Source organism: Pelodiscus sinensis, chromosome 7, assembly GCF_049634645.1.
Source record: "Pelodiscus sinensis isolate JC-2024 chromosome 7, ASM4963464v1, whole genome shotgun sequence".
Lineage (NCBI taxonomy): Eukaryota > Metazoa > Chordata > Testudines > Trionychidae > Pelodiscus > Pelodiscus sinensis.
In genome coordinates this window covers 58,141,946-58,168,446 of record NC_134717.1, presented here as the reverse complement: position 1 = coordinate 58,168,446, position 26,501 = coordinate 58,141,946, and the positions used below count along the sequence as shown (strand labels likewise).

Here is a 26,501-nt window from a genome sequence, read left to right as displayed (position 1 = left end):
ATTTTGTAATGACAAACATTAGAGTTTGTAACTCCAGTTTTCATTTTCCTCTCTAGCAAACACAAATACTGTGTGTTATCTTGTTCGCATGCAAATGTACTAAGAGCATTTAAGTGTACGCTATCACATGAGCACTCTTGGAATGCTGCAGGAGAGAAAACTTCCATACCTGGTGTTCTGAGACAAAAAAAAAAAAAAAAAAAAAAAAAAAGGAGTTTGGATAGTAAGGAAATGATTATCCAAACTATCACAAGCCAAGAATTTCGAAACGAAGGCTGACCCTCCATGCTTCGCTCATGTGAGTGCACGGAGAAATGTTGAAAGAGAACAGCTGAAGTAAGAATGGCGGGCCGGGCTTTTCCTTTAGATTTCCTGGCTTTTATTAACTTGAGCCATGACCATAGTTTTTTTTTGTTTTTTTTTTAATAGTTGTCTATTCTCTTTTATGGGCTTAACTTTAATTTGTTCTCATTTATTTATTTGAATGGGAAGAAAATGCTTAGAGCAGATCATTTTAAGGGTGAGATCCTGCCAACCTGACTCAGTGTTTCCAGCTCTCGCAAATTTATCTCGTGACACTTGGTGGCTTTTTTAAGACCTAAAATGCTGGTAGAAGTTTATTGCCAGAAAACTTATGTCTTCACTTAAAAAAAACATTCTAGCCCTCAGAGCTGCAGAGCAGTTGGAAAATGGGATCGCTAGGAAATAATTTCAAACTAACTTATTTTGAAATAGTACCTCTCAAAATAATAATTTCAAAATAGCGTGTCCACACTACAGGGAAGCCTCGAAATTAGTCCAAGGCAGGATCCCTTACTATGGACGTGTTACCTCAACTTAGAGCCCCAGGAAGCACTGGGGTGTAATTACTTTGAATGTCTGTGGGGAGCAGTTATTTCAAAGCTAGCCGCTATTTTGAAATAGCTGTTTCAAAATAAGCATTATTCCTAATGGAAAGCAGGAGTAATCATTTTGACATAACCAACCAGTTATTTCGAAATAACAGGCTTGGCAGTGTCCATGCGCCGTTTGTTATTTCAAAATAAAGGGAGTTATTTTGAAATACCTCCCTAGTGTAGCAGGGCTAAGACTACAGCACCAGAAGGCAAATACAAAGAACCCAACAATGATTTTAAAAAACATTCTCACAATTGGTGGGGGGTGGCTCATGATTTTTGGATTTTTGGATTGAGAACTCAGACTGAGGAAGACGTTATGTTGTGAGGCTACGCCACAGGCATAAAGGGGGGGCAAAGCCATCCACTGTAACACCTCTGAAAGTTGAACTCAGTGGTGCTCTGGGTGACCAAGGAATTCTGGGTCAAGGCCACATTTTCTTTGGTCATTTTTCTTGGTCCCGTTCCTGACTTTGTTTGGCATCTTGAAAGAAAAGTGAATACAATTAGATACCTGATGATAAATTATAGGCCTGGTGATAATCCACTCGCTGGTTCTCAGAGAGACAGGAACAGTGGAATTACCAAAGACACCAATATGGCTGGGATAGCAGCATTCTTAGGACCCATTATGGTACTGTGGGGTTGAATACATGTGTTCCTGTTCTAGGGTGTGTCTAGACTACAGAGTTTTGTCGACAAAAGTGGACTTTTGCCGACAATACTATACCTGCGTCTACACTACCGCTGAGTTCTGTCGACATAAAGTCAACAGAACTCAGCAGTTTTGTCGACGCTGGTAAACCTCATTTTACGAGGCATAACGCCGTCTGTCGACAGAGTTCTGTCGACAGAAGGTGTTATTGCATGTAGGGTTGTGTCTAGACTACAGGGTTTTGTCAACAAAGCAGCTTGCTTTGTCGACAGAACTGAATGTAGTCTAGACGCTCTTTGTCGATAGATGCTTTGTCGACAGTATCTGTCAACAAAACTTCTGTCGACAAAACCCTGTAGTCTACACGTACCCCTAGTCTTTTGGGACGGCACGTAAGCAGCTTCTTGAATCTGTGTATTGTTTCCCCATTAACTCCAAAAAGATCTCTTAGCAGCCTTCCTATTTACTAGTCAAGGGTTGGAGGTTGTCGCCCTTTCTGTTACCTTGGATAGTTCTTTACTCCTCCAGTAGTTTCCTGGTTGTCACTAGTACTAAGGTCTCAGAACAAGATTACATAACATGTCAAGCCTTTTGAAAACGCACTGTGAGGTGCCAGACCAAAATGGTACCAGCGAGCCATATTCTCTGCCTAGGGAAGGCTGGTTTTTCAAATCAAGTAATACATTGCATTGCCAAGCCCTTTAGAAAATCTGGCCCTTTGGTGATGTGTCTCCCTGAGACCTGAGCTCTTTGGAACCATCTGGCCACGAAACTGAGCTGAGGCTGTGGTGTGATGAGCATTTTGGGAGATCTGGCCTGTAGGGATCATGGCTAGGATTAGCACATGTCATAATAGCTGCATGTTCAGCGATTGCTGAGTTGTTGGGGGTGGGGGATTTGTTTATTTCTCTTTTCAAGGCCGCTCTCTGACCTTCAACCCTATTGAACCATATAAGGAATCAGTTAACTCACGGGATAGATAGACGGAATAAGCACACTATCCCAGGTATTCCCAGTATATACTTTTTTATATATAGTATATAGTTGATTAAGTATGCTAGCTAATTGCTAAGACAAACTTGTAAAGATTTTATTGGCAGCTGTAGCTGGCTTGTAAAAATCATTCTGAAAAGCACTATAGCGAGGTTCTTAGCTTACTGTTCTTCTTTTTCACATTTTTCTTGCAATCGTGACTTTTCTTGCCTTAGGCCCACATTCTGATGCCCCTGGGTATGTTGTGCAATCTCTTACTCCATGAATTAATCCCACTGCCATGAGTGAGACTGCTCACAGAGGAAGGTGATCCCCAAGGGTGTCAAAGTCTGTCCCCAAAAAACACACTAGAAATCTCATTCAGGGGTTCCAATCTGGAGTCTTTACTCCGACAGATTCCACTGACGTTAAGATATAATATAAGAATGAGGGGTCACCAAATGAAATGAGCAGGCAGCAGGTTAAAACAAACAAAAGGAAGTGCTTCTTCATGCAACATACAGTTACCCTGTGGAACTCCTTGCCAGAGGATATTGGGAAGCCCAAAACTATGACAGAGTTAAAAAAAAGAGCTAGTTAAATTCATAGAGGATAGGTTCATCCATGGCTATTAGCTAGAATGAGTAGGAATAGTGTACCTATCCTCTGTTTGTCAGAATCTGGGTCACTTGATGATTCCCTGTTCTAGTCATTCATTCTGGGAGCATCTAGCATTGGCCACTGTTGGCAGACAGGATCCTGGGTTAGATGGACCTTTGGTCTGATCCAGTATGGCCATTCTCATGTTCTTAATGGGCTGCTCAGAGGAATTAAGAACATTAGATCTGTGGCTTTAGATTCAGAAAGAAGCCTGTGCAATTTCATCACAAGCTCAAAATCCAGCCCGGGTGCGGTGAATCTTTCATTAACTTGGAACCAGTTGTGAGTGCACTTGTGGCAGCAAATGGAAATTGTGCAACTCTTAGTGATCGCTTACAAGGGGGACTGCAACCGGGGTAAATCTTGCGGGCCGTGGCTGAGTATCGGTGATGGCTGGGGCTTGTTAGAACTGGCAACTTGGAAGGAAGCATATGGAGAAGCAAAGAGGTGAGCATTTTCCTAAGCACAGACAATGAGGCATCTTCAATCCACTGGCCCCCCTCCCTCTCAATGCCACGGCAAACAGCTGTTTCATGGTGTGCAGCAGGTTCCAGGAGCAGAGTGGGGGGAGGAGCAGGGATAGAGTGAACTCAGTGGAGGGAGCAGAAAGAGGTGAGGGCTTGGGGAAAGGGGTAGAGTGGGGGGGGCAGAGCCTGGGGAAGAGGAGGGGCCATCTAGAGGGGTAGTCGGTGCCTGTGTGTAAACTACTAAAAAAGGGACAGCTTTAAAAAAAAAAGATGTGACAAGGTAAGGAAACTGTTTCTTCGTGTGGTGTCTTTACACTAAGGTGGTCAAAAGCAGCATTTTTCTTTTATGTAATAAAGTTTCAGAGCTCTATTAAGTCGATGTTCAGCAGTAAACTTCCAAAAGATCAATCAGAGCATTTGTTCCGAGTGGCGATCATTTCCAAGTTACAAGCTGCCTCCATTCCTGAGGGTTTTTATAACTCTGAGGCTTCACTTACCAGAAGTCACAAATAATAAAACTTCTTAGCTCCACATTACTCGTCTCACCGCCTCCTATCTTTTCCACGCTTGGCAAATGAGCAGGTGCAGAAAACTTAGCTGCGTGATTATCAAGAAGTGCATTCTGTCCCACTATTGACCATTAAGGTTCATGCACTCTTTAGCTGGAAACAGGATGGCCACATCCATTCCCAGGTGAGCCAATACCATTCTCAAGGAAATTAATCTTTTTCTTTCTAGCTTTCATAGCCCTGTCTATGCACATCGGCTACCTGGGATACTCTCCGAAGCTTGAGAGAGATAAGGCTCTTTCCTTATCTCCAGCACAAGAAAAGGAATGAAAGGTTTGGAAATGGGTCAAATTCCATTGCCATTAGAATTAGCAGCCCAACTCAGCAAGAATACAGAAAAAGCCGTTGTGGTATCTAACGGAGGCTCACACTGCTCCAAAAAGTTAGCTGAAAATCCTCTCTCAGGTGAAACACTAGCAGCAGCCAAAGGGAGTTTTGTATGAGCAACAGGGGACTGCAGTATTTATCCTAATAAGCGTAGATACTCTCTCCTTGGGACATCTTGCTTCCATCGCACGAGTCCAGATGTTTGGAGATTACTCTTCTTTTTGCAATAGTGCAAAGTGTTGTCTCTACTGAGAACACCCATGAGAGCCATCGAATGAGGTAAATGGGGTTGGTAGGGCCTTAAGAGAGGTTCGAAGTCAATAGCCAGTGCTATTAGGATAGGTTCGCAGTTACTGAGGTTTCTCATTCACTGCCGTCCTCACCAAATGGATATTTATAAAGGGGATAATGTGGGGGAGTCAGCTTTATTATGTTTGGCCTTATCTACCCTAAACGGAAGAGCGCCACTGCCATGATCGATCTTCCAGAGTTCAATTTAGCGAGTCTAATTAAGACTTGCTAAATCAAACTCCGAGGGTGCCCCTGCCAGCATTGGATACTCCTGCTTTTGCAAGGAGTAAGGGAAACAAATGGGAGCATTTGTTGTGGGGGCATCGCCAACCTCGGGTTAACGTAGGCTGACTCCAGCGATGTAGAATTCGTTGCTTGAGTTGCATACCTTAAGTCAAACTACCAGGTCTAGTAGTCTGGCTTTTTTCTCTGGCCTGCACTAAACTTTCCATGGCCCATGTGCTCCATCAATGAGACTGTGGTGAGACTGACCCAAGCCCAGTGAATTGGGGTGTATGGTGTGAATTTATTATATATAGAGGATGGACTTCCCATTCAAACCATAGGCAATTGCTGCTCCCTTACCAGCCACATCCCTCACCCCCTAGTGAACGGTGGTTTCTCTCCAAATCTGCCTTCATGCACTCTGTATGCGCCAGCTTTCTCAGAGCTGGCGTGAAGTTTCACATCAAGCTTGCCAGCTATGGGCATGTCCCGCTTCACGGACACTCTGCCAGCATTGGCATTTGTGGTGTAGAGTGGCCAAATTGAGTATGCATCAGTCAAAGTCAGATGACAGAAGAGGTCCCCAAACAGTGCTTAAAATGCTGAGAACCAGGGAACGGGTTCCATATGGCTAGAGATTGAAAAGATAAGGACTTAGCTTCTTGAGGGAGGTGATGAAAAAGAGACAGGGATATGTAAAATAGCACACGGTATACAGAGGGCACAGTGGATGATCTCTCTCGTGTGAGAAGAATTCTCTGCCACTAGATATCGCTGAGACCAAAGATCTTAGGGTACGTCTACACTACAGCGCTAGTTCGAACTAACTTAGTTCGAATTAGTTAATTCGAACTAAGCTAATTCGAACTAACGCGTCTAGAACTAAAAACTAGTTCGAATTAGCGTTTTGCTAATTCGAACTAGCAAGTCCACATTGAGTGGACTCTGAACAGGGCTTAAGGATGGCCGGAAGCAGTGCCGGCAGGGCATAAAAGGAGGACTTAGAGCATGGAGATGCTGTCTCAGGCTAGCCGAGGGCTGCGCTTAAAGGGTCCCGACCCCCACCCCGGACACACAGTTCTAAGGGGTGCCCCGCTTGCAAACAAGTTCTGGCTTGGAGTGCCCGGAGTACCCACACTGGGCACATCACAGCACTCGGCCATCAGCCCGGCTGCACTTGCCGCAGGCTGCCATCTGGGGAGAGGGGGTAATTGGGGGGCTGCAGGAGAGCTTCCACCCCCAGAAGCCCGCAGAGCCAGCCCAGTCGTCCCCATCGGGGGCTCGTACCCCATTCCTCCCTCACCTCCTTCCACTTACCCTTCCCTACCCCCCCTTCTTATTGATGTACAAAATAAAGATAACGTTTCTTCCAACATTGACTCTGTCTTTATTGAAAAAAACTGGGGGAGACTGGAAAAAGGAGGTGGGAGAGGGAAAGAGAAAGGCTGGGAGAAGGGAGGGCAACTAACATGATCAGGGGTTGGGAACAGGTCCCAGATGAAGAAAGGCTACAGAGACTGGGACTGTTCAGCTTAGAAAAGAGGAGACGGAGGGGGGACAGGATAGAGGTCTCTAAAAGCAGGGGTTGGGTGGAGAGGGTGCATTCAGAAAAGTTCTTCCTGAGTTCCCATAAAGAAGGACTAGAGGACACCAAAGGAAAGGAATGGGTAGCAGGCTTCAAACTAGTAAGAGAAAGTTGTTGTTCTTCAGAAAGCAAATAGTTAACCTGCGGAACTCCTTGCTGCAGGAGGCTGTGAAGGCTACAACTAGAACAGAGTTGAAAGGGAAGTGAGATCAAGTCATGGAGGTTGGGTCCATGGAGTGGTATTAGCCAGGGGGTAGGAGTGGTGTCCCTGCCCAAAGTTTGTGGAAGGCTGGAGAGGGATGGCACGAGACAAATGGCTTGGTCACTGTCTTCGGTCCATCCCCTCCAGGGTCCCTAGGGTTGGCCGCTGTCGGCAGACAGGTTACTGGGCTAGATGGACCTTTGGTCTGACCCAGGACGGCCATTGTAAGCTCAGGGCTCAGGGTCGGAGGTCTCAGTGGACCCCCTTGATTTTCATGCACACCTGCTCCTGGGTGGCCAGGCTGGCAGCTCTCCTGCCCTAGACAGCCACTTTCCTGTGCCTAGTGCGGAGATCGTGGACGAGGTCCACGATGTCCGCACTAGCCCAGGAAGGTGCCCGCCTCTTGCGGTCCAGGGCAAGCTCCCGGGAGCCGCCAGCCTGGTCCCGGGAAGAGGGGGTGGGCTGGGGGGCATCGGGTGGGTGGCTCTGTGCCGTGCCAGGTGCAGGGTCTGCTAGCTGGGTGCTGGCAGGCTTGCACCTGGCACGGGCACCGTTGCCAGCCCGTGCCCCTTTAAGGGCTTCGGGGCCGAGAGGGGGGCATAGAGTTTCCCTGGTGTTGGCCAGAGTGGCCACCAGGGAAACCTGGGGAGGGCTAGCCTCCCACTAGTTCGAACTAAAGGGCTACACAGCCCTTAGTTCAAACTAGCTAGTTCGAACTAGGCGTTAGCCCTCGTAAAATGAGGTTTACCTAGTTCGAACTAAGCGCTCCGTTAGTTCGAATTAAGTTCGAACTAACAGAGCGCTAGTGTAGACATACCCTTAGTGTTTTAACTGAATATATATTTATATAGCTCATGAGATTATGCAGGGTTACATTTGTTAGAGATAATAACCATGAGTGTATTTAGGCACCCTGATATTACAGAAGGGGTGGAAGTAGGAAACCCAAAGATGAATTAACTCTCATGTTCCCAGTCATCACTGGTTTCAAGTGAAAAACAGGACAAAATAATTTCTTGTCTCCTTCCCTTCCACCTAGTTCTAGGAAGAATCCAATTCTCCTCCAATTTTAAGAAAGAAGCTAAAACTGACCTGATTTTCATTTTCAAACTTGTAAATAACCAACTCTCCTCATGAGTTTTCATGCCCTTCTGACCCAACGGGGACTGCCACGAGATGGCTCATGGGGCAGGAAGTTTTTAACTGGTTGGTCTCTGCTTTCCATTCAGCTTGCGTGGGGTCATTACCGAAAGTCAGCCCCAGCTGATGGTTCTCTGTTGATCGATACAAAATGCGCTGGTGATTTTGGGTGCCCAAATCATAGAGCCAACTAGTACGTTTTTAGGAAGGCCCAGCAGAAAAACCAAGAACTGAATAGTGCAGAACCTAGTCCTAAAAGTTTCTGCAGTTTAAGCCTGAATCAAGATTGTGTCTTTCTTATATGCTTGTGCAGTGCCTGGCACCATGGGGACTTAACATCTAGGCGCCATCATAGGACATATAATAAATAAGATTAGTAATTGGTGGGGTGGGTAGGGGAAGCTTACACTGCCGCTGTCCGTATTGTAGCTGTTCTGTAGATAACAGTGAGGACGTCATGCTCTCAAATGAGTACATTTCAGGCCTGATCCACCCAAGCATTTGAGAACCTGCTGAAATCTGAGCACATGAGCAGTCCCATTCAGATCAGCTGGGACTCACAGATTGAAGACAATGGAATGTTACAAGGAGGAGGGAGAAAACTTTTTCTCTTTGATCCCTGAGGATAGGACAAGAAGCAATGGGCTTAAACTGCAGCAAGGGAGGTTTAGGTTGGACATTAGGAAAAACTTCCTGCCTGTCGGGGGTTAAACACTGGAATAAATTGCCCAGGGAGGTTGTGGAATCTCCATCACTGGAGATATTGAAGAGCAGGTTAGACAGACACCTGTCAGGGATGATTTAGAAGGTGCTCGGTTCTGCCATGAGGGCAGGGGACTGGACTCGATGACCTCTCGAGGTTCCTTCCAGTCCTAGTATTTTATGATTCTATGATATTCATGGGCTTAAAGCTAAGCACCTGCTTAAGTACTCTGCTGAACCAGGGATTCTCTGAGCGAGAAATTCCCCGATAATGCCAGATTCACACATTTCAGATGCCATATAAAAAACAAAAACCAATTCTTTACCACCCTACTTTTACATATTTTTTAAAAGGACGCAAATAATGCCACTCCACGCCATTGCGTCATCCAGAAGCACCACTTCAGAAGATAGTACCAGCGAGTTCTCTCCCCACCCCACCCCTTCCCTTTTTTTTTTTTTTTTTGGAGGGTGCAGGTTACACATTTCATTACACTTAACATGGCCTTGAACTCCTCAATCTACGTGCGGCAGGATTGATCAATCAGCATTTCACCCATATTTTCATGCCCTGTGCTCCCAGAGATGGGGTGGGTGAACTTGCAAAATGTGTTTGCTTTATTTTCGTTACTCTGGCCCAGGCTGATAACAAGCTGCAACTGCTGCACATTGCATAGAGCCCAAGTGGTTGAAAGCCCAGTGATAGATGCACACCGAGAGGAGACGTGTCCCCGTCTGGAGGCAGTGCTTTGCATGGGACAGCGTACTGGGGCTAGATGCTGGTCAGTATATTGCTGGCTAGCTAGCCAAAGGGGGAAAGTGGCTGAATACGATGGGCCAGAAAACATGCTCGGGGGAGAGTATCAAATCAAATCATTCCGCTGAAACGCTGCTCAACACCGTCACCCTATAACGCTGGCCTGGCCCACTCTGCTGACAGCTGTATAATGGCAGGGGAAGGAACTGTATTGGCTGAGGGGAGACAGTTACTCCAGTGGCCATGACACTCCCTCACAGGGACTGGAGACACTTGGCTGACCCCTAGGCCTTGGGACACACTGCGGTGCAATTGTGACCTGATACACACACCCCTTTGCATTAGCATTTTCCTTAATGACCCCATTTCCATGCCAAAGGCCTTTGGCTGGGAGAGGAGTGGGTGTTTCAGAGATGAGAGTTCGTATCAGCATTCCCTGGTGATGTAAAGATGGGGGGGAATCGGCCCCGGGCCCCTGAGGGGGACAGGCCGCACTTCTTGGGAGGGGCGAACAGGGGTCTGATTTTGAGCCGAAAAAGGATCTCGGTGGCTCCAGTAGGCTGTTCACTGTGCGGTTGGCAGCGCAACCTAGTGGAGATCCCAGAGAGCAGCCGGCATGTCCCCCTCCTGCGCCTGCACCCCAGAGACCTCCCCATTTCCCAACCCCCTGCCCCAGCCCTCCCTCCCACACCCCAAACACCTCACCCCAGTCCCATCCCACAGCCTGTACACCCAGCCAGAGCCTTCACACCTCCCACCCCCCAACCCCACCCCAGTCTGCACCCCCAGGCGAAGGCCTCACCCCCCTGCACCCCAGCCCCAGCCCTGTTCCCCTTCCTGCCCTCCAAACCCCTCAGTCCCAACCCAACACCCTCTCCTGCACCTCAAACCCTTCTTTCCCAGCCCCACCACAGACACGCACCCTGCTTTCCTCCTCCAAGCCGATTGGGGCTCCATTGCTCGAAACAGAGGCCGCAGTACCTCATAGAATCCTAGGGCTGGAAGAGGCCTCAGGAGTCATCAAGTCCAAGCCCCTGATAAAAGCAGGACCAACCCAACTAAATCGTCCCAGCCAGGGTTTTTTTAAGCGGGAACTTAAAAACCTCCAGGGATGGAGATTCCACCCCCTCCCTAGGGAACCCCTTCCAGTGCCTCACCACCCTCCTAGGGAAATAGTTTTTCCTCATATTCAACCTAGACCTCCCGCACTGTAACTTGAGAGACTATCGCTCCTCGTTTTGCCATCTGCCACCACTGAGAACAGCCTCTCTCCAGCCTCTTTGGAACCCCCTTCAGGAAGTTGAAGGCTTCTCTCAAACCTGCAGACTACAGAAGCCGAAATCCCTGTGCGTCAGCCCCCTAATCATTTTTGTTGCCTTTTCCAGACTCTCTCCAATGTGTCCACATTCTTTCTGCAATGGGAGAGGAGGGGACAGGATGGGACGCAATACTCCAGAGGGGGCCTCACAAGAGCCGAATAAAGGGGACTAGTCACTTCCCTAGATCTGCTGGCAACGTTCCTCCTAATGCAGCCCAAAATGCCACTTGCCTTCTTGGCTACAAGGGTGCCCTATGGACTAGTATCCAGCTTCTTATCCACTGTCATCCCCAGGCCCTTCTCTGCAGAACTGCTGAAAAAGGAGACTGGATCAGTGCTTGGGATTCTTCCATCCCAAGGGCAGGACTCTGCACTTGTCCTTGTTGCACCTCATCGGATTTCTGTTGGCCCAATCCTTCGATTTGTCCGAGTCACTCTGGACCCCATCCCCACCCTCCTATCCTCTCCCGCTGTTTCCTAGCAGACTCTCCGTCAGGCACTGGTCCCCCTCCTCCCCAGGACACATGTCTCTCTCCCTGGATTACAAGCACAGAGAGGCCCAGGAGCCAAGCTCCCTGGGGTTTACTGCAATAATGCCGCTCGTAGTCCGCAGGGCTGGCCCCTCCAGGGAGGCATGGTCATATGCTCATGTACATGCTCAGCCAAGGAGTCGTGCGATTTTGAGAGCCTGGAAGTCTTCCCAGGAGATAGAGCAGAGCGGGCACATCAGGGGACACATAATGGCCAAATTCAATCTGGTCCATCAAAAGAAAATGCCCTTCCCGCCTCTGGGTAGACATCTGCAGGGGGTCTCTATGCTATAATTAGCCTGCGAGAAACTAAGGCGCTCAGGGAGTGAGGACTGCCAGGGCACCTCTCCGGTCCTGTTGGTGGGGCCCCGGAACAGCTGACTGGCCTGCTCTCCCTATTTAAGCCAGCAGCCGAAATAGGAAACCGCCTGAAAAATAGGGACTCACCCTGCTCTGGCCCACGTGCTTGCTGCCTCCTAGCAGCCTGTCCTGGTATGACTCCTCACCTCTGATTTGCGGGTCTGATCTCCAGGGTGCCTCCAGCCTCCTGGTGTCCAGTCTTGTGACTGGGAACTCTGTCTCTGACCCCTAGGCCTGGCCACCCATGACGTGGGTGTGACTCTCACCGTCAGTACAGGCAGATGCTTCCAGAAGGAATACTACACCTCCTGCTTTTGGCTCTTTCAGCTTCATTCTATCCCTCAGAAACTTGCAAAATTCTGTGGCTTTTTTCCACTTTGGAACAAAATCTTTTGAAGTTTTGGAATTTTCTGTGGAACAAACATTCTAGTTTCTGGCCCACTCTGAGCTTCAACAGCACGCTCACACTTAAACTTTCCATATGCATTTCTTTCTGAACCCTCCAGCCTACTCGGTGTCTGTTCAAGTCCCTTATGTGCCCTTGAAAAGATTCTCAACCTGTGGAACTCCTTGCCAAAGGATGCGGTGAAGGCTAGGACTTTAACAGGGTTCAAAAAAGAGCTAGATAGATCCATGGAGGTTGGATTCATCGATGGCTATTAAGCCAGGATGGGTAGGGACGGTTTCCCTAGCCTCTGTTTCCACACAACTTGTACTGTGCTTTGTTGCTATTTTAGCCTATACCATTTTGGCCTGTGGCAATGACAATTCCATTTCCACCCACGTAAGAATAATGAACCCATGAACTCTCATGCTTTCTAAGGCTTGGCAGGATCTGACCCCTCTCCATGGAGGGTCTATCCTTTCTACCTATGAATCCAGTGCAGCACCAACAAGATTTGTTTCTTCCTTCTTCCAAGCCAGTTCCCCCCATTATCCTCCTGAGGAATCCCCACAGCTGGGAGAGGGCAAGAGGAGGAGTCGGAAAGTATGTATCTGGTGTGGCAGGGTCAGTCTCACTCCTGGGTCCCAGGCCACTGGTCTCTCCACTGCCCCATAGTCTAGGTATTGCGGACTTCACCCCGCCTGCTCTTGCTGGGGTTGGGCTTCTGTTCTCCAGCTAGAATCATAGACCCATAGAGCTGGAAGAGACCTCAGAAGGTCATCAAGTCCAGCCCCCTGCCCAAGGCAGGACCAATCCCAACTAAATCAACCCAGCCAGGGCTTTGACAAGCTGAGACTTAAACACCTCTAGGGATGGAGACTCCACTACTTCCCTAGGGAACCCATCCCAGTGCTTCACCACCATCCTAGTGAAATAGTTTTTCCTAATATCCAAACTAGACCTCTCCCACTGTAACTTGAGACCATTGCTCCTTGTTCTGCCATCTGTCACCACTGAGAACAGCCTCTCTCCATCCTCTTTGGAACCTCCCTTCAGGAAGTTAAAGGCTGCTCTCAAATCCCCCTTCACACTTTGCTTCTGCAGACTAAACAGACCCAAGTCCCTCAGCCTCTCCTCATAGGTCATGTGCTCCAGCCCCCTAATCATTTTGGTTGCCCTCCGCTGGACCCTTTTCTCCAAAGGGGGGGGGCGCGATATTGTGCTCCCCTGGGCCCCGCAAAACTTTCATCCGCCCCTGGCTAAGAGACTAAATAACGTTACGGATCTGAGTCTCCAACGCCAGCTGTTCACAATCCTTGCACTGAACTTCCCAGGAAGAGAAGATGGGAGCTGAGTGGAAGTTAGCCTTGTGCTCATTGGCCACTTCGCCATGCCATAACCATTCATTTCTAGCCCCTGCTGCAGCAAGAAGAACCCGGGAAGAATTCCCTGTGCTTTGTTCTTAGATGCAGGAGGGTTTCCATTTCTTAAAATTGGGAGCGGCAGGCTGTCTCCCTGCTAAATATCCGAGACACAGTCAACTCCTACGTGTGGGGGGAGGTTGGTGGGTGTGTCACAACTGAGAACTATTAGCCGAAGATTTATGAAGAGTGCTTTCAAATGTCCTTAATTACCCTCCCCCTATCACCACCACCACCTGATTTCATTAGCTCCCTCTCCTCCCCTGACCCAGTGCTATGTAAATACTGATGAAAGACTTGTTTGCTCAGTTGGTTCCCTTCCCCCACCGGCAATACCTTTGCACTCCTGTTTGAGAAACAGAGATAAATCACTAACCATACCGCAGCCGAATTAATCCACACAGCTCCCTGAACTAAGCATGTATATTTTTAATCTCATAACCAAGTCTTAGCATATAAGCTTTCCCTGGGACCTAGACATCCCAAAAGATCTCCCAGAAGACACACTTCCGTAATGTCATTCCAGCACTGCAGTATCTTATGCATCATTCAAGAGGAACCAGCACCAGCAACTCACCCAAGATAGGTTCTTGACATGCCTGTGGTGGGAGCCATTTTAAGTGCTGGCCTCCCATTTCTTGTTCCTCCAAGAGTCCAGTGGCCTTGTCTGCTCAGATTCCACTCCTGAGGAGGGAATTGATTGTTCTTTGGAGGCCTGATCTGTCATGGCTCCTAGAGAAGGGGGGTAGTTACTAGACAAGAGCCAAGAGAACAAATGTGGCTTTCTGGATCTGAAGCTGCTTTGGCTGCTCTGGTTCTAGGCGAGAGCAGAAAGTCTTCAAGGGTATGTTTTTTACTTCTGATTCAGATAAGGCCAAAATCTGACTAGAACAACTGAGCCATCAAGAAAGCTGCCATCTCATGAGGACAGCTCACAAGACTGAAGTAACTTTGCATGCCAACTTTAGACTGACTTCACTTTCAAACCAAATGCTAGCCTGGCTTTTAGGACCACACCCTTGGTCCATATCTGATAGGCACCTTTGTGACTATGAAGCACAGGTCCTTAGGCATGAATTTGCAGCACCTGAGACTACAGGCTTGCGCAGTAACAAGCATAAAGCACCAACAACACATTTCGGCATCACGAAGCAGCAAATGATCTAACAAACATGAGTCCTCTCTTTGGGGAGATGTTTGTACTGTGAGCAAGCATGTCCTCCTCTTATTTCCCTCTCTCCACTCAGAGGCTATGTCTACACTGCGGTTTTTTTGCAGAAGAGGCTATGCAAATGGAATGCTCATTTGCATATCTTCTTCCGATTCTCTTTGCGGAAGAGGTTTTGTCACAAAAAAGCCCTGTGTAGATGTGGCCATTTGTCAGGAAAAAAAATGCTTTTTTGCAAGATCCTGTAAACCTCAATTTTGGAGGAATAAGGGATCTGCGCAAAAGGGGTTTTTTTCCAACAAAGGGGGTGTGTACATCTCCGTCCTGTATATAGAAGCTAAAGGACACATCCCCATAATACATGTCGCCCCTCTATCTTGGCCTTCTCAAACCCGCAGCGTAACAAGGATAAAAGGAACAGCGACTAAAGAAAGTGAAAGTGAACTTGGATGAGAGGGAGGAATTGCTCGGTGGAGAGACGTAAGGCAGAGAAAGGAGCAAGGAACCTGCTCCCATGGGTTTCATTAGCACAGCTAGTTCACAGAATTTCTTCTTTTCAATGGCTCGGCTTTCAGAACTATGATCTACGCCATTAAAAAAAAATTTTTAAAAATGCAGAAGAACTATCCACTGCCCAAAATTAACAAACAAACAAACAAACGACTAAAGCCATGAAAAAGAGAGAGCGAGAAACCCTCTCACACAGAGAACTTTGTTCCAGGCCCTGGCCCATACACAGATGTCACTCCCTGAAGGAAAACCTGCCCTAGCAGCAAGGCATGCATTGGAATGACAGGCCTCTGGAAGGGATGAGCCATCTCTGAAAATATCCGCTGTACAACTTCAGTGTTAATAAAGGGAAGGAGGTAACACTGAGTGCTATTTATATAGGAGACAGCCTTCCCTGTTAGCAAGGGTAGGTTACAGATCCACACCCATCCACGCATGCCTGAAGCATGCTCATGTCAATGCTGAGGAAAACCCTCATCCTGCTTACCCCTGTGCTTCATTTATTTTATTTTGGGGTTGATTCCATGTGCCATTAAAATGAAACCTTATCTACTGAAAGAGTAAGAGTTAAAGCCTGCCTAGTCTTTGCCGTTTAGTAGTGCTATGTCGGCACGGTGGAAAAACCTGTCCACATGGCTCTGATCCTACAGTCACATGTGCCCATAACTTTACACATGAGTTACACGTGCCTAAAATTTCATACATACAAGTAGTCCCGTTGAGATCTATGGGGCAAATCAGCCACTGGTATTGCTCGTAGAATAGTAATAGAGATGTAGCTGTGTTAGTCCGGTCATGCCAATTTTCTTCCACAATTTGATCTGAGGAAGTGGGTCTGGCCCACGAAAGCGCATCATCTAATAAACCATCTTGTAAGTCTTTAAAGTGCTACATTGTCCTGTCTTTGGTATTGCTCGTGTGTGTCAAGTTAAGTGCATGCCCTGGGCTGTCTTTCCTAGGGCTAAGTGACCCCATGTCTCTTTGACTGCAAACAACGGTATAAGAGCTTTGCATCTCTAGAATAAAAAACAACACTTGTTTTGATGCTGTCTTGGAGCTTCCCGTCCTTCGCTTGGCCCACCCTGTGAGCCAGGGCTGCTCATAGCGTTAGAACCGCTGGGAGATGCAAACTGATTCCAATTGATTCCCAGTAGTAGATGTGGCTTGTTAACTCCGCCCAAGGTAGGAATTGCAGTGCCTAAGGATAACAAGGCTGTGGAGACAGCCAGGGCTGGAATTGAATGCCACGTGTTTCTTCATTATTTAAAGGCAAACCACAGTCAGCGGGAGAGTCTGACCCTACAGAGGGCCCAGACTGTCTTGGGGAATGGGAGAGAAATCACAAGTGCCTACATTCAGGCTCCCAAGTTAGAAAATGTTGGAATATTCATGAAATATACCAGTTTCGTTGTGATGTCCTTGGAAGAGGTCAGCTAAGCCCAGGGACAACAAAACAAGTAGAAGGGACAGAAGTAAGAGTAGAGTCAAAACAAGGGAGCCAACATAAGAACACAAGAACATAAGAACAGCCATACTGGGTCAGACCAAAGGTCCATTTAGCCCAGTGTCCTGTCTGCCGACAATGGCCAATGCCAGATGCTCCAGAGGGAGGGAACACAACAGGTAATCCTCACATGATCGCTTTCCTGACATCCATTTCCAGACAAACAGAGACTAGGGACATTGATGGACCTAACCTCCATGAATTTATCTAGCTCTTTTTTGAATCCTGTTAAAGTCCTAGTCTTCCCCATATCCTCTGGCAAGGAGTTCCACAGGTTGACTGTATGCTGAGTGAAGAAAAACTTCCCTTTGTTTGTTTTAAACCTGCTGCCTATCAATTTCATTTGGTGACCCTTCGTTCTTATACTGTGGGAATAAATAAATAACGTTTCCTTATTCACTTTTTCCACACCAAAAGGAATCGCTGGGAAGAAAATCCTAGACAACACCTACATCAAATCAAGGTGGGCTAGAATATGCAAGATACACACCACCCTGTTTAAATGCTGTGTTCAACCAAGACCCACTAAACAAGGCCCACTGCGACAGTATATACCCCTGGGTTCACATCCTGCATAATATTGTAAGATTTTTTTGTACATAGTATGGCTTAAGAAGCATCACCTGGAAACTCATAATTTGCTGGTTAGTACTGTCCTGGTAAAACAGACATGGCAATACTGTATGTAAAGTTACCAACAATGTTGGCAGCCATGTCTATCATAAACAAAGGAATAGGTGCTCTGCTAAATTTGCATTTAGGCAGTAAGCAGAATCATCAAGCAGGAAAGAAAGTTCAAACCGGTGAGAAAAAAAGCAGTGGGGCACATCTTTCCACATGCACTCTGTGTCTCATGGCGCCCAGCGGGAGACGTTTTTTGTGAGGGGATCCCTCTCCTGCCCAACCCCAGTACACCCCTCATCCCCCTCACAAGCCCCCCCACAGATCCCTCTCCTGCCCCACCCCAGTACACCCCTCATCCCCCTCACAACCCCCCCACAGATCTCTCTCCTGCCCCACCCCAGTACACCCCTCATAACCCCCCACAGATCCCTCTCCTGCCCCACCCCAGTACACCCCTCATCCCCCTCGCAACTCCCCACAGATCCCTCTCCTGCCCCACCCAGTACACCCCTCACAACCCCCCCACAGATCCCTCTCCTGCCCCATCCCAGTACACCCCTCAACCCCCTCGCAACTCTCCCACAGAGCCCTCTCCTGCCCCACCCCAGTACACCCCTCATCCCCCTCGCAACTCCCCACAGATCCCTCTCCTGCCCCACCCAGTACACCCCTCATCCCCCTCACAACCCCCCACAGATCCCTCTCCTGCCCCATCCCAGTACACTCCTCATCCCCCTCACAACCTCCCCACAGATCCCTCTCCTGCCCCACCCCAGTACACCCCTCATAACCCCCCACAGTTCCCTCTCCTGCCCCATCCCAGTACACTCCTCATCCCCCTCACAACCTCCCCACAGATCCCTCTCCTGCCCCATCCCAGTACACCCCTCATCCCCCTCACAACCCCCCACAGATCCCTCTCCTGCCCCATCCCAGTACACTCCTCATCCCCCTCACAACCTCCCCACAGATCCCTCTCCTGCCCCACCCCAGTACACCCCTCATAACCCCCCACAGTTCCCTCTCCTGCCCCATCCCAGTACACTCCTCATCCCCCTCACAACCTCCCCACAGATCCCTCTCCTGCCCCATCCCAGTACACCCCTCATCCCCCTCACAACCCCCCACAGATCCCTCTCCTGCCCCATCCCAGTACACCCCTCATCCCCCTCTCAAGACCCCCACAGATCCCTCACCTGTCCCATCCCAGAACAGCTCTCAGCACCCTCACAACCCCTCTGCATGACCCTCACCTCCCCCACCCCAGTACACTCCTCATCCCCCTTCACCCTTCTACATGACCATCAACTCTTCGACTCCAGTACACCCTTCATCCGCCTCACAGCCCTCTTCCCCCCTCACACTCCTTATCCGCCATATAGCTCCCCCTACATACAATTTGCAGTACACATCATTCATCCCCCATACATCTCTCACACACAACGCCACCCCCCCCCCCCACACACACACACACACAAACATCGTACACAGCCCACTCACAAAAAACCATAAGCTTGTCCAAGGACAAAAGTGCTCACAGGAGTTTGTAGCCTTCCCAGTAAACAAGAAAAAAACCAGAGGGAACCTTGCCCAGGGCCTACCTAAATACAGGGCACAGCAACTGGAAAAATGACAGAGATGGGAGTGAGGAGCAAAGGTTGAAAGCCAGGATAGCAGAGGGAAGCCCTGAGTCGCAGTGCCCACGGCTCTGGGAAGAGATCTAGGGAGTCAGTGGATGCATGGAACCTGCCCGGCTGACAGCCCTGAAGCCCTGTTCTCTCTTGTCCTAGACAGCTACAGGGCGGCGTACTCATGTCCCACGGCTCTGGATGCGTCACAAACACCAAGGCGCAGTAACACACCCCAAGGTGTTGCAGTACAGGAAGCCAGAGTGCTGGCTGTATCCCGAGGCCAGCGTTACAGGGTCTCCGGGCATTACGTCCTCCGCCACCTATGCACTGCGCCTAGGAACACCCAGGCCGAGTAGCCAGGAATTCCTTTACTAGTGCCAGCAGGAGCGAGCGTTAAAGGCAGTCCTGGTGTAGCTCCCACACACTCCTCAGGGCTGTAGCCAGGCACTGGGCCTACAGGTGACCCCTGGCAGCATTAGGACGAGGCTTTCTTGGCCCAGCTCTCAGGCCACCTGTTGCCTGGGCTTCCCACGGATCCACTCCGGCGCGACTTCCCTTTCTGTGCTGGAGAGATCACGAGCCCTCCATCCGTTGGCTGCCGCCCGAGCGCTAACCCAGTGGGAAGCCAGTATATGACTGTTAGCAATGGAGCTCCAAAGGTTTCCCCGCGAGGCGCTTAAAGGCACCGTTTGAACTACATCCTGTGGCTCCTTCCCCACAGCCAACGCATCAGTCCCAGCTGCCTGGGGGCCTGATACGCATGCGCTGGTGCAAACAGGGCAGTGCCGGGGCCTGTTAACTGTGTTATGATGGAGATCAGAGATGAACGCCCGAGGCCTTTCCGGCTTGGGAAGCCGTGCATTGCGACGCAGAGCCGGCAAAGCCTGGAGAGCGGCCACACGCGCTCCTCCCAACGGTCGCACCAAGGTAGGTGCTCTGGCGGGGTCACTCCTGGCCCAATCAGGCCTGGGCGGGAGTAAGGGGGCAACTGCCCAGCAGCACCCAGGCCTCTGGGAGGTGGTCTCTGTGCACTGCCCCCACCCTGAGCACCAACTCCCCAGTTCCCATTGGCCAGGAACTGCAGCCAATGGGAGCTGCAGGGGCAATGCCTGTGGGTAGCGGCACTCAGAGACAGCCACTGCCCGAGGGGTGTACCAGTCGCTTTCAGGAGCCATGGGAGATAAATGCTATCCTCCTCACCCCACCCACACCCCCACCCCTGCCCGGAGCCCTCACCCCGCAGCCCAATGCTCTCCTAGAGCCCATGCCCCGCAACCCATCCTGCACCCCAACCTCCTGCCCTAGCCCAGAGCCTGCACCCTAACCTCTGCCCAAGCCCAGAGCCTGCACCTCACACCCAAACGCCCTCCTAGAGCCCACACCCCACAACTCATCCTGACCCAAACTCCCTCCTAGGGCCTGACCCTTTACCTCCCACCCACCAACTCACTGACTCAGCCCAGAGCCATCACCCCGCCTGCAAACTCCCACCCCAATCCCGCACCGCACACCCTCCCTCCCAGAGCCTGTACCCCCACCGTCTGCCCCAGCCTGGTGAAAGGGAGTGGCTGTGGGGAAGTCAGTAGGGATAGGACCTTGGAGGAGGGGTGGGACAGGGGTATGGCTCAGGGAAAGGGCAGGGTGGGGGCGGGGGACATGGGTCTTTGGATTTGCGTGATTAGACAGTTGGCAACCTGACTAGATGGGCATGTAGAAGCCCCGACGGTGCCCCATCAGGCTTCTGTGTACATGGGGGCCCACTGGCTGTTCTGCCCTGGACCCTGGAATTGCTATTGGCTGGCCTGGTCCAATCCCTGAAGGAAAAGACCTTCTTAAACCTATTTCTTCAGGAGTAGGGCCCACAGCCACAAGCCACAAACCACAAACCGGCTTCCCTGGCTGCAGGTGAAGACCATGTAAGTTAACTGGAGGGCTCACAAGAGCACAGTGACATCTAGAGGCTCATCTGCAAATCTGCAAGTAAATATCCCTACAACGTCTGGAGCAAACGTCTCTGAGGGGTAGCCGTGTTCGCCAGCAACTTTAAAAACAACTTAAACAGAAAGAGAGCAGTCCCATGGCACCCTAGAGACAAACCAAAATATATGTATATAGTATCATGCGCTTCCGTGGGCAACACCCACTTCTTCAGGTGAGATGATCTTGAGTCGCAGAGCTACTCATTTTGGGGGGTTGGTTTTTAAAGTTGTTTTTAACAGCTGGAGTGGTTAGTTTTTTCACTGCCTATAGCTCAGTCATAGGAACATAGAAAGCAGCTCCTAAGTCCGTCAGCCCCGTTCCCTGATCACAGAGAGCTCAGTCACACAACACTGTTTCTATTCCTCCACACGGAGCTTGCCAACAATTAGTGCAGCTGGAGGTTTTTCTGTTGTTGTCTCCTTCCCATTGGAAATCAGACCAAAGCAGCTAATGAAGGCCCTGATGGTCTCATCTGGTCAGGTTCCTTTAAAAGGAAAGCTTTTATCATTGCAAAGCCAATTATGATCCCGGCCTTTTCAGGCAACCTGTTTTGCGTCAGAACTGCACTGTGATTCTCCGTCTCTTGCCACGTTAAGTCCAGGCCATGGTCAGATACAGTGAGCCATGGCCCCAATCTTTGAAAATAACAACGCTGCTAGGATTATCACGGTTTGACGGAGAGCTGTGTGATGGAAATAACATCTGACTTTGTTTTCTTTTTTCTTTTTCGAGAGGAGAAAAACATTTGATCTGTGAAGCCCAGTCTGGACTGCAAGCTTGTGCATTTAAAATCTCCAGCTATGCTGTGGCTGAATAAATCATGTGTAAGAGAGGCGAGTGATTATCATGGAGAGACTCCGCGCTCCTGTTCTAACCTATTAGAATCTTGACTACGGAAGAGCCAACGAGGAAGAAGAAACCAGCAGCATCCGACCCATTGGGAAGGAGAGTCCAAGTATATTAAAACATGATGCCAAATTTTGAAAACTACCCTCAGAAGGCATTTCATGAAGGGGTTAGGGGCAGGATATTTAATTTCGTGGCGGGGGCATTGAAACTGCTTGTTTCAGATCACAATGGAAAACCTCGACAGGGCATTTTGATTATATAATTAACAGGCTAGGGTTGTCTTAGGGAGGATGGACAGGTTATACTTCCCATCTACGGGAGGAAATCAGAACTGCTCAGTTGTGTCACATCTTACCCACACTGCTAAATGCTAACAGGGCATCTCCTTCAGCTCATGTGGTGTTGTCCTGTCCTTTGGGAGTAGGAGAGTCTGTGTTCTAACCCCAATATTGGCATGCAAATAGGCCTCAGTTGGAGTACTGTGTCTAGTTCCAAGAAAGATGTGGAGAAATTGGAGAAGGTGCAGAGAAGAGCAACAAGAATGATGAAAGGTCTAGAGAACATGAGCTGTGAGGGAAAACTGAAAGAACTGGGCTTGTTTAGTTTAGAAAAGAGAAGACTGAGAGGGGACATGAGAGCGGTTTTCAAGTATCTAAAAGGGTGTTACAAAGAGGAGTGAGAAAAATTGTTCTCCTTGACCTCTGATGATAGGACAAGAAGCAAGGGGCTTAAATTGCAGCAAGGGAGATTTAGGTTGGACATTCGGAAAAACTTCCTACTTGTCTGGGTGGTTAAACACTGGAATAAATTGCCTAGGAAGGTTGTGGAATCACTGGAGATATTTAAGAGCAGGTTAGACCGACACCTGTCAGGGAGGATCTAGACGGTGCTTGGCCCTGCTGTGACAGCAGGAGACTGGACTTGATGACCTCTCGAGGTCCCTTCCTGTTCTAGGATTCTAGGATTCTATGCAGCTTTTAGCAGCCATTGTTCGCTGAAAAATTATGTCCTAGGCAGTGGTCCCTCTAAGTGGTTTGGTAGCCCAGCTTCATAGGTGAGTCATCAGCCCTGCCCAGTCAGTCAACTCCATGCACAGAGCCCTGAGCCTCAGACTGGGTGGGGCTGATTAATCACCCATGAAGCTGTGCTGCCGCGCGGCTTAGCGGGAACACTGGTCCCAGGTGATCACGGCTTTGTTCCACGAGGAGTACAGCTAGTTCGGATTAGAAGCCTAATCCGAACTAGCTACTCCGTGCCGCGTGTAGCCGCGCGGCACGGGGTTCGAACTGCCGGCATTTAAAAATGGCGCCGGCCAGCTTTATGCAAATGAAGCCCGGGAAATTCAAATCCCGGGCTTCATTTGCAATTTCGGTATGACTACATTACCCTCCTATTTCGAATTAGGAGGGTAGTGTAGACATACCCTCTGTTTCTGAAGAAGTGGGTGGTACCCATGAACGCTCATGATACCATCTACATGTTTTGTTAGTCTTTACGGTGCTGCTAGACTATTCATTGTTTTTAAGTGTTTCTAATAAGGGTGTGTCTACACAGCAAAGTTATTGTGGAATAACGGCCGTTATTCAGAAATCACTATATGAGTGTCTACACAGCAATTCCGCTATTTTGAAATAACAAACGTCTTAATCCAGCTTCTGTAAATCTCATCCTGTCCAGAATAATGCCTCTTCCAAATAGCTATTTCAAAATAAGGCGTGCGTAGATGCTCCACTTCTGCTATTTCGAAATAGCGCCTCACCAGGGTCATTCTAAGTTCTTCCTCCTGGGGCTCTAAATCGAGATAGCACATCTACATTAGTGAGGCCTGCCTCGGACGCATTTTGAGGCTTCCTTGTAGTGTAAATGTGCTGTTTTGAAATAAACTATTTTGGAATAACTATTCCGGAATAGCTTGTTCCGAAATAACTGTGCAATGTAGATGTACCCTTACAGACTAACTCGGCTACCATAGAGGCCCAAACTAAATTGGCAATTGAAACAACACTGTATCCAAAGAAAAACTCATGTTTGGGGGCGGGGAGAGGGGAGAGAAAAAGATGATAATTTGGGGAAAGGATCTTAGAAATGACATAGATATAGTTTTAAAAGAATCTGAAAGGAATCAGGGATAAAATGAGTTCTGAAGATGAAACTATGTGCTTTGTGTTAGATCTTTGCTGTTGAAATGCAAAGGGGGATATAATTCTAACATGGGAATATCAGACAATATCACAGGGCTCTCTAGAACTCTGAATTTTGATACGAACAAAAGTCCCAACACTCTTTCTGCCGATACGTTGCTCGCTGACCTGAATGCTAACATTTCACAACCTGTCTGCTTCTCCTTGACTTTCGTGCAACACTGGCAGGATTTGCAGATTAAACAACCAGAACTAGGTACTGCAGGAATCATTGTGTGGAAGGGGAGTTGAAATTGAAGGTTACTGTACCTTTCCCCTGCTGCCTCCTGGAATAAATTACACTCTTTGATCTTTAATTTTAGAAAATACAGAAAAGGATGAAAAGGCCGAATGGACAGACAACTGGAAAGTACAATGCATGATAATCCATTAAAAGGGGAATGAACAAGCCTAATTCTCGTATATGTTCCTATTAATGGGAAATGAAAACAGCTCCAGTAGACCCTTATGCTGGAACCTTCACTTGGATCTTTGTGGTTTGCAATGCCACAATGCCCCACTGACTTCACTAGGGCTCTGCAGGACTCCAGGGGGTGGATCTAGCTACTTCTTGGTGTTCTGCCACTCCATAGATTTAGCATCCAGCTGCATTTAGCACTTCCTTGGTGAGCTATGAGGCACAAGGGAGAATGGAATGCTGTAGACTTGGAGCGTGCCTGTCATGGCTCCTTCCCCACTGTGGCATGATAAATGCAGAAGTGGGGGCCAGCAAAAGTACCCCCAAAAGCTTATCTACCAGGCTTTGGTATAAAACTTCCCCCCAAAATCTTAACAACCTGGATTTGGGAATAAAATCTCTGCTGCCACCACCCAAGTAATGCTACAAAAATCAGGGGAAAGATCCCTTGGGAAATCTCACCCCTAAAGTACAAACCAGGACACAACCATTAACTAATACCAGGTTAATAAGAAGGAAAGAGAAAGAACTTTTATTATCACCACAATATTCCTGTTGCAAGCATAATAACTACATGGAAAAGTAACAAAATAATAGATTCATGGAGGAGAAATTTACCATGAGCCAGGAACTTGGTTACAAAGGAGAGCAAAACCTATTTTTAAATGCACAGACATCAGATCCCGTTTCCCAAACCATAAAACAATAAAACCTAATGGATTTATCTAAACTTTATCCTACTTACAGACTGTGAAGAGTATTTTCTTAGAGGGAGACATCCTGTCTCCTTCAATAGCTAGAGAGAAAGCTACCCAGGACAAAGGAGGGAAAAACCCCAAAATTCCTCTGTTCCAGTTTGAAATTCCTACCTGCATTCCTATTGGCTGAATCTACCTGGTTAAATAAGGGACATAGTTAACCCCTTAGGGTATGTCTAGACCAGTGGTCCCCAACGCGGTGCCGGCAGGCGCCATGGCGCCCGCCAGGCCATTTCTGTGCACTCGCCGAGTGATTGAGGCTGGCCCTGCCCCCGGGTGCACGGCACAAGGGCGGCGCCAGACCTGGGCAAGCGGCACAGGAGCGGCACCGGACCTGGGCGCGTGGCGTATGGGCAACCCCACCCCTTGATGTGCGGCACAGGAGTGGCACCGGCTCCAGGAGTGCGGCATATGGGTGGCGCCGGCACCAGGCACGTGGCGTATGGGTGGCCCCACCCCCCATGGGTGGCCCCGCCCCCGAGTGCCCGGCGCATGAGTGGCCTCACCCCCGGGCACCTAGCAGCCCCAAATGGTTGGTGTCCACTGGTCTAAACTACCCGACATAGTCTAATGCCTCGTAACAAGGTTTACAGGAGCAGTCGACAAAGGCGTTCCCTGTCGACCGATCCACGTCTTGGTTGCCATGTTGTGCTGACGATCAGCTGAGCCGGCACAGCATGGCGGCCATTTTTATTTTAATGAAGCCGGGGATATTTAAATCTCTGCTTCATTGACTATGTCAGGTAGTCTAATTTACATGCCTCTGGTGACAGAGGCATGTAGTCTAGACATACCCTTCGTCCCCAGGCTTCTGGCTAACCCTCATGATCATGAACGCGCCCAATTGGGAGGTAGCATATCCCAAGCTGCAGTTCAGTGAGTCTGAAACAAGCAGCTGTTGACACCTTTTTGGCCCTAGCTGCTCAGATACTCTCAGGGAGAAGAGATGAGAGCTTCCCAGGAAGGCTAGTGGTAAGCGCCGGATTCGGGAAGCTATTTGTAGTGTGTAACAAATCTGTTGAATTTACATCCCATGAACTGTATCACATATTCTAATTGCCAGCAGAGGACAATCTTGATAGGAACTGTTTCCACAGACACACAGACAGCTATAGACTGATAGATAGATCTTTGAATCATAGAACCCTAGAACTGGAAGAGACCTCGAGAGGTCATCTGAGTGGAGAGAGGTAACTAGTGGAGTCCCCCAACAGTCTGTCCTGGGACCCGTCCTATTCAATTAATTTATAAATGATCTAGAAAAAGGAGTAAACAGGGAGGTGGCAAAATTTGCAGATGATACCAAACTGCTCAAGATAGTTAAGACCAAAGCAAACTGTGAAGAGCTTCAAAAAGATCTCACCAAACTAAGTGATTGGGCAACAAAATGGCTAATGAAATGTAATGCTGATATATG

General features: G+C 48.8%; 1 protein-coding gene and 1 long non-coding RNA gene across 3 annotated transcripts in view; one reads left to right on the top strand and one right to left on the bottom strand.

Moving 5' to 3' along the window:
- The window catches only part of CPS1 (carbamoyl-phosphate synthase 1), a 283,263-nt gene that overhangs the window by 138,152 nt on the left and 118,610 nt on the right, over nucleotides 1-26,501 (bottom strand). The window lies entirely within an intron of this gene.
- Nucleotides 29-21,991, top strand: LOC142830232 (uncharacterized). Of its 2 annotated transcripts, none has more exons than XR_012905318.1 (3): nucleotides 29-298; nucleotides 19,621-19,826; nucleotides 21,612-21,990. It is a non-coding gene; the product is annotated as an uncharacterized LOC142830232 (long non-coding RNA). The 2 variants fall into 2 exon arrangements; XR_012905319.1 differs by lacking the exon at nucleotides 29-298 and adding an exon at nucleotides 16,021-17,107 and having other exon boundaries at nucleotides 21,612-21,991.